A 10759-nucleotide genomic window follows, 5' to 3' on the forward strand; every position below is an offset into this window, starting at 1 on the left:
GAAATTTCCGTTTGGAGTTTTCTCATTTCTATCTTCATATTCTCCTGATTCTTTTTAGTTTTCTCTTCTATACTTTGTTTGAGTTCTTTGAACATGTTCCATATTGCAACTCTAAACTCCTTATCTGAGAGACTGACTAGGTGGTTGATCATGTTCAAGTCATCAGAGTTGCCATCTTCATTCTCTATGTCTGGCACTGGCCCATGTTGTTTCCCCATTGTCACACTAGTACTGCGTGTTTTTCTACGTGTTGTGATTGTATTCATTGGCTAAATGCTGTGCACCGTCGCGAAGGGGAGCGGAGCAACCATGCTCCTCTGGCTTCTCCCTTTCTGGGCGTGTCGACTCACCTCCACGGAAGGCTCACAGGAAGGCAGGCTGGCAGATGGGCCACACCCAGGATGAAATCAGGCCAAAAATGCAGGACAGCAGAGTAGAGAGGCAGAAGGGTGCTGGCATCTGAGATCCAGCGAAGTTCAGTGGCTCCTCCCTTTCTGGGCGTGTCGACTCACCTCCACGGAAGGCTCACGGGAAGGCAGACTCCCCGGAAAGTTCACAGGAAGGCAGGCTGGCTGATGAGCCGCATCAAGGGTGAAATCAGGCCGAAAATGCAGGACAGCAGAGTAGAGAGGCAGAAGGGTGCTGGCATCTGAGATCCAGCGAAGTTCAGTGATGCATACTTTCATAATATGCATCGAAAGTGTTTTAGTTTATTATATGTTTCTCAATGTACATTAAATACGACTATTATCACGGCTGAAATTTTATTAAACTAAAAATTAAGACTGGCGATATAGTAAGGCATTTCTAGTAAAGGCTACGAGGTAATGTTTTTTTTTTTTTCAAGCAATAAATGCAGGTTTAATCTCCAGTCTCTTACTGCGTCCTATCCCTAGCACTACGAGGAGTGATGGTTGTGCACAGAGTCAAGAGTAAAGATTGAGCAAACTGTCTATGGCCATACCACACTGAACATGCCCGATCTCATCTGATCTCGGAAGCTAAGCAGGGTTGGACCTGGTTAGTACTTGGATGGGAGACCACCTGGGAATACCGGGTGCTGTAGACTTAAATTAAAAAAAGATTGAGCAAACTGAAAGAGTAATATGTGACCCCCAAAAGAGAGTAAGGTGTGACTCAAACTCACTCCACATTAAAACACCAAGGCAAGGGATGAGATATTTATCTAAAAGGAAAAAATATTTCTGTGAACACTGCTACTAGTAAGTCATAAGCACAGAACCAGAAGTAAGCCCTGAGTAGCATTGAATGTGGCTGGGAAAAATAAAAAGAAAAGAATATGTATAATTTAACTCTTTGTAGTTAGTGTCTTCTCAACAACATACCTACTTTTTTCCACAGGGAAGAAATAAGAAAATAAAAGCGGAAAATCAAAGACGTGCATTACTAAAAATTAACACAAAAGTCATAAGAAAAATAATTTACAAGAAAAAGAGAGAATCAAGGGGAAGTTCTAAGACCATAAAAATCTGTTAAGAAAATACAGAAGGCAGAAAGAAAGATAAAGAAAAAGGAAAAAAGGAAGGAAGGAAGGAAGAGAAAGGAAAGAAGAAAGGAAAGAAAGAAAGAAAGAAAGAAAGAAAAGAAAGAGAAAGAAAGAAAGAAAGAAAGAAAGAAAGAAAGAAAGAAAGAAAAAGAAAGAAAGAAAGAAAGAAAGAAAGAAAAGAAAGAAAGAAAGAAAGAAAGAAAGAGAAAGAAAGAAAGAAAGAAAGAAAGAAAGAAAAAAGAAGAAAGAAAGAAAGGAAAGAAAGAAAGAAAAAAGAAAGAAAGAAAGAAAGAAAGAAGGAAGGAAGGAAGGAAGGAAGGAGGAAGGAAGGAAGGAAGGAAGGAAGGAGGAAGGAAGGAAGGAAGGAAGAAGGAAGGAAGGAAGGAAGGAAGGAAGGAAGGAAGGAAGGAAGGAAGGAAGGAAGGAGGAAGGAAGGAAGGAAGAAGAAGAAGAAGAGGGAAAGAAAGAAGAAAGAAAGAAAGAAAGAAAGAAAAGAAAGAAAGAAAGAAAGAAAGAAGAAAGAAAGAAAGAAAGAAAGAAGAAGAAAGAAAGAAGAAAGAAAGAAAGAAGAAAGAAAGAAAGAAAGAAAGAAAGAAAGAAAGAAAGAAAGAAAGAAGAAAGAAAGAAAGAAAGAAAGAAAGAAAGAAAGAAAGAAAGAAGAAAGAAAGAAAGAAAGAAAGAAAGAAAGAAAAGAAAGAAAGAAAGAAAGAAAGAAGAAAGAAAGAAAGAAAAAAGAAAGAAAGAAAGAAGCCTCTAATTATCCAGGAGGGAAAGTATTCATAACTTTATCCTTTGTCAAAGGAACTCAAAGGTAAGTACTGTCCCTTCTTTTTTCTCCCTTTTTGTTATATGTCTGTTATCCTTCATTTCTGTATAGTCCTTTGTCCATCGACTCATGTTCCCAGGATACATTCATCAATAGGGCTGCTATAATATCATTACCTGTAGGAAATCCTGAACACAGACCTCAAACTAGACCACTCATTGACTAATATTGACAACCTGGTTTTTTTCAGGTATTAGGGCTGATGAACTGACAAGTAAGACATACTTCCAAGAGCTTTTAAAAACTTGTAGTCTTCAGGTACAAAAAAACAAAAGCATAGGAGCAAGAAAGTTAAGAAGTTAAAGGGCATACCTTGCATGTGTCCTGTCCTGGTTCAAACATTATTAGTACAGTCATAGGTGATCCCTAGCAATACCAAGTTGATCCTGTTACCACAAGTCTCAAGTAGTACCACATCCTTGGACTTGCACACTGAACCACCAGTTCGGTTGTAAGAAACTCTGGGAGGGACACCTGAGCACAGATTTTTGGATGGAGACTCCATCAAAAAAGCAAAACAAATACAAATACAAAAATATAAAAAAGGGGCCAGAGAGATAGCACAGCAGCGTTTGCCTTGCAAGCAGCCGATCCAGGACCAAAGGTGGTTGGTTCGAATCCCGGTGTCCCATATGGTCCTCCGTGCCTGCCAGTAGCTATTTCTGAGCAGACAGCCAGGAGTAGCCCCTGAGCACTGCCGGGTGTGGCCCAAAAACCAAATATATATAAAAAGCCCTGGAGCCAGAGAGATAGCATGGAGGTAGGGCGTTTGCCTTGCATGCAGAAGGATGGTGGTTCAAATCCTGGCATCACATATGGTCCCCCAAGCCTGCCAGGAGTGATTTCTGAGTGTAGAGCCAGGGGTAATCCCTGAGCACTGCCGGGTGTGACCCAAAAACAAACAAACAAATAGATAATGAAAAAAAAGCCCTCAACTTTGTTTGCTTCTATGAGCATAGCATTACTGGAAGGTTAGAGATAAATATTAGAGTCCATATACATAGTATAATAGGTAGGAACTTGCCTTGCATGACACAAATGCTTGTTTAATCCCTAGCACTGCTTATATCACCTGATCTCTGACTTAGGTTATCCCTGAGCACAGTTGAATATGGCCACTACCCTCAAAAAAATGAGAAAAAGATGGGTATTAAAGAAAGGAATGATGGAATTGTTTCCCTCATTCCATTTTTACCTATATTAAGTATTCACCTAGCAACCAGGCTCCACACTACCCTCCTAGAATATGGAAACTTTTGCTGAGGTCTGAGGAGGCTGGCTTACTACAAATAACAGTCTTCAATGGATAATGGAGAGAAGAAATGGACAGACACTTTGTCAAAGAATAAATACAAATGGCCAAAAGTCACATGAAAAAAAAAATGCTCCATGTCACTAATCATCAGGGAGATGCAAATTAAAAGAACTATGAGGTACCATTTCATGCCACAGAAATTGGCATACATCACAAAGAATGAGAACAAGCAGTGCTGGCGGGGATGTGAAGAGAAAAGAACTCTTATTCACTGCTGGTGGGAATGCCCTCTAGTCTAATCTTTATGGAAAGCAATATGGAGATTCCTCAAAAAAACTGGAAATTGAGCTCGCTATGATCGAGCTATATCACTCCTAGGTATATACCCTAGGGTAGTGATGGCTAACCTTTTTGATCCCTAGTGCCCAAACTGCCACACAAAACCAAAGAATTTTCTCAAAGTGCCAGCACGTCAATTAAACCTTAATAACAAGATTTTAGTATCTAAAAACTCTTTATAAATTTTATAAACTTATTAATTGTGGACCTTCCTGTATGCCAGCTGCAAGGCCTTCGTGTGTCATAGGTTCACCATCGCGGCCCCAGGTATACAAAAATACAATACAAAAATTTCTTCCTCACACCTATATTCATTGCAGCACTATTTACAATAGCCAGACTCTGGAAACAACCAAGATGCCCTTCAACAGATGAATGGCTAAAGAAACTGTGGTACATATACACAATGGAATATTATGCAGCCATCAGAAGAGATGAAGTCATGAAATTTTCCTGTACATGAATGTACATGGAATCTATTATGCTGAATGAAATAAGCCAGAGAGAGAGAGAGAGAGAGATGCAGTATAGTCTCACTCATCTATGGGTTTTAAGAAAAACAAGATACTTTTGCAATAATTCTCAGAGACAAAAGAGATGAGGGCTGGAAGGTTCAGCTCATGACATAAAGCTCACCACAAAGAGTGATGAGTGCAGTTAGAGAAATAACAGCATTGAGAATTATCATAACAATGTGAATGAATGTGGAAAGTAGAGAGCCTGTCTAGAGTACAGGTAGGGGTAGTGTGGGGTAGAGAGAGATTTGGGACATTGATGATGGGACTATTGCACTGATGAGGGGAGGTATTCTTTACTGAAACCCAACTACAATCATATTTGTAATCAAGGTGTTTAAATAAAGATATTATAAAAATAAATAAATTTAATAAAAAAAAGAAGGCAGGGGGCCGGAGAGATAGCATGGAGGTAAGGCGTTTGTCTTTTATGCAGGAGGACATTGGTTCGAATCCCAGCATCCCATATGGTCCCCCGTGCCTGCCAGGAGCAATTTCTGAGCCTGGAGCCAGGAATAACCCCTGAGCACTGCCGGGTGTGACCCAAAAACCACAAAAAAAAAAAAGAAGGCAGAGTTGTGTTAAAGATCAGTAAGCTGAGAATCTCCAGGTTGTGTGAGAAATTTCTTAATTTCTTTTGCTCAGCGGTAATAACAAGATGTTACCTTCTGATAATTAATAACCAGGTATAATTATATCTATATTTTCTTTTATAACAAAAATTAGAAAAAGACATATATAAGAAACTTGAGTTAACATATCCAAATCCAATCAATGGACATATTATGACTCCTGATTTCAATAAGCCAGCTCTAAAAAACAGATATTTCACAATGTGGATATTTTACAAAAAACTAGTAAGTTAGCTTCTATATTATCCAGCAATAACAATCGTAGGGATATATCCTAAAAATACCAGACACAATACAGAAAAGACCTCTGAATTCCTATGTTTATCAAAACACACTATTCATAATAGCCAAAATCTAGAAATAACCTAAGTGCCCAAGATCAGAAGAGTGGATAAAGACACTCCTATACATCTTCACAATGGAATACTACACTGCTGTTAGGGAAAATGAAGTGATGAAATTCGCTTATATATGTATAGATAAGGAGAGTATTATGCTGAGTGAAATGAGTCAGAGGGAGAAGGATAGCCATAGAATGATCACATTTATTTGTGGGATATAAAAAAGATAATATAATAACAATATTTAGATCTGATAGCCAGGAGGACCAGATCATGTTAGGAAGCTTGCCATAAATAGTGGAGCAGTGCAGTTAGGGAAGACAAGACTTAAAGGAGAAAAAGTGATATGCATGGTACCCCTTCATTAACAGTGGAGCAAATCAGAGTGTCTAAAATGAAATAAAAGGAAAAGAGTGAGAAGTAAAATGTCTGCCCCAGAGTGAAGCAGAAGGAAGGGTGGGAGGAAAACTGGGGACATTGGTGGTGAGAAATATACACCAGTGGTGTACATTGTATGATTAAAACTCAATCTTAAACAATTTTGTAAACATGGTGTTTAAATAAAGTAATGAGAAGATGTTGAAATAGGGACTGCATATAAAACAAAAATTATTAAATGTGCTTAGAATAACAATGACATTATAATTATGAAATAAAATATTCATATTTTGTAGCAGATATTGAAATACTTAGGAATGAAATTATGTAATTACAATTTAAATCCAATAGAATATGAGTGGGGTACTGAAGTTATAGTAGGGAGGTAGGGATCTTGCCTTGCATGTGTCTTGCCAAGGTTCAATCTCTTGCACTATTTATAGCCCCCCCCTAAGCCAAGCCAGGAGACCTAATTTCAGAGCCAGTAGAAAACCCTGAGAACTACTGGGTGTGCCCCCTACTAAAAATGTTGAGTGGGAAGATGGATGAATCAAAACGTGACAAAGTGTTAATTGCTGTTAATATGAACCTAAAATATGAACACCTCAATGAAAAATTGTGGAATTTTCTGTTTTATGTTTGGGAAATTTTTATTATAGAAATTAAGAGAAAAACAGTCCCAAATCAGGTTGTCTTAGAGTGACAATTAGTCTCAATAGAGGGATAGCTCTAAGGTACTGCTATGTAATGTACGCAAGCCCACAGTCATCTACCTGCCAGTCATCTTTCTTAGATCATAAATGCTGAGGTCTCACAGTGGTATGTGTGGAGTGCTTCCTCTCTTTTGATCTGAGTCACTAGAAATAGATTACATGCCTCACTGTTTTTCATTTTGATGTGTGAATAATTTCAGAAAAGAGTTAAAGAACAAATAAGCAGGGCCCAGAACAAAGCCTTGACACTCCAAATCCTGCCCCTAGCAGTGGGTAGTAGGTATGAGGCAGGACATGGAGAGAAGAGCAGGTAAAAAATATAAAGGGGGGCCCGAAGAAATAGCGCAGCGGTGTTTGCCTTGCAAGCAGTCGATCCAGGACCAAAGGTGGTTGGTTCGAATCCCGGTGTCCCATATGGTCCCCCGTGCCTGCCAGGAGCTATTTCTGAGCAGACAGCCAGGAGTCACCCCTGAGCACCGCCGGGTGTGGCCCAAAAACTAAAGGGACCAAGAAGCCTAGGGCTTGGGGAAATCCACGATTCCGGACAGCACCGAGGCCCAAGTGGGGAGCCCAAGGTCCAGGAAACCCCATTACCTCATTAAAGACCACGAAACATACTTCAGAGAATGCAAAAGCAAAGCGGGTTTATTCCAAGAGCTCTGGGGCTCCGGGGACAGCCATGTGGACTGAAACTGGAAGCCCCAGGTAATCTAGGGAGGTGTCTTTTATAGGTTCAAGGAATCTTAGGCCTATCCCTATTCCAGGTTTAAACGCAATGTCCAATCAGACGGCGAACTTGTCCTTTTTCAAAAGAAAAGGTGAGAACCTTGGGAGGAGCAAGCAGAAGTTCATTTCTTAGCCAAATATGTCAAGTTCCTCTTAGGAGGAGCGTTGGCTGATGGCAGCAGGCTGTTGATGCCTCACGGTGAAATACCAGATCAAGGGAGGATCAAGAAGGCGGGGCAGAGAAAGGCTTAACAGGCATCTATCACATATCTGAGTTATTATAATATCTATTTTATAAATTTTCATCTAACACTGCCTGAATGTTAGTCATTGCCATAAGCCTGCAAAAGACAAATAGTTTACTTTAATGTGACTTTATCTTCGACTGGAATATCCTGCCTGTTCCAACTACATATACATTGGAATTTCTCTCTCTGAAAGATATGTACGCCATTATGATCAAAATAAAAATTAAAAAAAAAAGAAATAAAAAAAAAACTGCCACAAACCCACAAAGAATCAGTGGGTACAGAAACATTTTATCCACATTGGAGAAAAAGTGTTATTGAAGTAATAAAAAAACAATGAAATTTACAAATATCAGTATATATATATTTTATTGGAAATAGTGATTTTGCTCAAAGGAGCTATTTTGAAAGGAGAAAACATGCCCTAAAACATAGGAATAAGAAATACCCATCCAATTCATATTTCCAGCTTCCTCTGTTAGACTCCTAACAACTGACCTGAAATACTTTTAATGTATATTCTAATCTAAATAATAAATTATTTTTGAAGGGAGGGAACACACCCAGTTGTACTTATATTTACGATTTGTTCCTGGCTGTCTTCAAGTATCACTCCTGGTGATGCTTTGGGGAGTATATGTGAAGTTAAGGTTCAATATATAAGGCATTAAACCAATGTGCTCTCTTCAGCCCCTTGATGCTGGTGGAAGTCCCAGGCAACTTAAATTAAATGGAGAGAGAGGTGGCAAGCAGCCTTGATATGAGAATCTGCCACTTTCTCTTTCCACCTCTGCCACCTGGGAACAGAGGGGGAGATCTAGAACCAATAAAGTCTGTGATGAGTCACTTCATGGCATGGAACTCAAGTCCCACCATAGGCTTTCACTGCATCTTGATCTGTTTGGCATGGGAAACATGGGGGAACCATGGGCTCAGACAGGAACAAGGAATTGCTCATGCAGGAAAGGAGAGTCAGTCCTAGATCTTACTCACACTTTTTGGGCCATAAACTTCCCTCACAGGAAAGAATATCATAGGAAGATCAGTAGTAAAGTAAATTTTTATAAAAACTTTATAAAAGTTTAAAAATACTTTTTTTAAAAAAGCTTTTAAAAACTTTATAAAAATAAAGAATGGAGGGTACCAAGACCAAGCAGTTGTAAGACCACTAAGTAATAATAAAAATGATCGGACTTTAACACCAAACCCAAAGCCAATGACAAAAGAATCGATGCCCAATCTACAAGCTAGACACAGAGGGGACCGCTTATACTAGCAGCCCGGGGGGTAAGGGAGAGGGATATGGGATGCAAGCTGGGAATGGGGGTGAAGGGAGGACAACTTTGGTGATGGTAATCCCCTGATTCAATGTTAATATGTACCTAAAATATCACTGTGAAAAATATGTAATCCACTTGGTCAAAATAAAAATTACAAAAATAAATAAATAAATAAATAAACTTTTAAAAGCTTTATAAAAATAAAGTTTTATTAGAAGGCACTGAGGAGAGGCCGGGCGGTGGCGCTAGAGGTAAGGTGTCTGCCTTGCCTGCACTAGCCTTGGACGGATCATGGTTCGATCCCCCAGCAACCCATATGGTCCCCCAACCCAAGAGCAACTTCTGAGCGCATGGCCAGGAGTAACCCCTGAGTGTCACCAGGTGTGGCCCAAAAACCAAAAAAGAAAAAAATGGCACTGAGGAAGGGGAGGTATAAGATAAGTAATATGGTCAAGGAAGAATTCATGTTTCTCCAAAGGTGGTGAGAGCCATGGTATACAACTCAGCATGAAAGTGGGAAAGTACACATCTCAAGAGAGAAGATGTGGAAGACATGTGCATGCAAACACCATGTGCATGGGCCCAGGGAGCACATGTGCACATCTCCTTAGTTTCAAGTGGTTTATATAGGGTTTTCCCAAACTGCCCCAGTAGAGCCCTGTTGTGGTTGCCAGGGGTGGGGAGGATTGAGATCAGTTGTCTTCTTTGATCTTCCTTTCCTGCCTGGCCTTTGTTCCTGCTGTAGTTTCTCTTATCAGACCTTAGTTACAGTATCCACAGGGTGTGTCCTGTTATGTTAGCCTTAGCTCTAGGGACAACAGTCACTTTTCAAATTCCACCTCTTGGTTTTATTATGTCATAAGAACTTATTAGAATCTAAAAACCCACTGTCATGGGGGCCCCTTCCTTGCCTACTGCTTCACTCAGAATGTTAAAATCTCTCTCTCTTTTTTTTTTTTTTGGTTTGTTTTGGAACCACACCCAGTGATGTTCAGAGTTTCTCCAGGCTCTGCACTCAGGAATTTTGGCAGTGTTTGGGAGACCATATGGGGCACCAGGATCAGTCACCTGCAAAGGAAGCACTCTATCCACTGTGTTATTATTCTAGCCTTGTGAATATTAAATTCTTATCTCAAAGATTACATTTTACTCACATCTAGGGTTCATTCTTCTTGGATCCCCAATGCAGTCTTTGATTAACCAGGATGTTAGAATTACCAGGAGTATGACAAAGATCAATTATTCTTCTTAACTTACTTAAAATATAAGTTTTTCTCTAACATAAGTTTAATATTACTTAACATATAAGTTTTCCTTAAACATATATCTTATTTGTCTTTCCGAATTTTACAGTGTTAGAGTCAGAGAAGCCAAAGGGTTGCCCATCAACCCCAAACCCAGATAGACAGAGACTGCCAATTGGTGATGCCAATACCATTGGGATTTTATTAATACCTGGGTGCCCCAGTGGTCCGAGAGTCTCCTGATGAAGTTGGCTGATCTGTGAACCCTGAGTGCTAGTTATTACAACCTTTATAGGGTTTCTGAAACTTTACATATGTCATTCAATAAATCATCAAGCAGCAATTTTGAAACAATAATTCCTTCAAACTTTAACTATAAGTAGTATTCTCTCCTATCACACCAGCATTCCATGTATATCCGCTTATTGCCCCTTTAACTATTTTCATGTTTGTCTCATGGTATACCTAGGACAATGCCTAGTTTAATAAGTGATACAGGTAAGACATCCTTAGTTGCCTAGGTTCTGACCTTTGCCCAAGGTTTGAGGCCTGGCTGACTTGGTATGTCCTGTCCATTGCTCAGGCTTTGGGAATCTAGTTAAACTTTAAACAAATCCAGTGAGCAGAAGCACAGAAACAGAAGCATTATTAATATATTTCAATTTCATCATTTATATTTCATTTTCAACAACAGTTGTTAGGTGACTTTAGGTAGGCATGGTTTCCATTTTGTTATCCTAGTTTCAGACCCAAAC

The 10759-nt window shown here is 39.4% G+C and overlaps 1 non-coding gene across 1 annotated transcript; it reads left to right on the forward strand.

Annotated features, from left to right (window-relative positions):
* The first annotated feature begins 950 nt into the window (after positions 1-950).
* On the forward strand, positions 951-1069 carry LOC125999578 (5S ribosomal RNA). Its single transcript, XR_007492109.1, has one exon. It is a non-coding gene; the product is annotated as a 5S ribosomal RNA (ribosomal RNA).
* The last annotated feature ends 9690 nt before the right edge of the window (positions 1070-10759 follow it).

This window comes from Suncus etruscus, chromosome X (genome assembly GCF_024139225.1).
Source record: "Suncus etruscus isolate mSunEtr1 chromosome X, mSunEtr1.pri.cur, whole genome shotgun sequence".
Taxonomy (NCBI): domain Eukaryota; kingdom Metazoa; phylum Chordata; class Mammalia; order Eulipotyphla; family Soricidae; genus Suncus; species Suncus etruscus.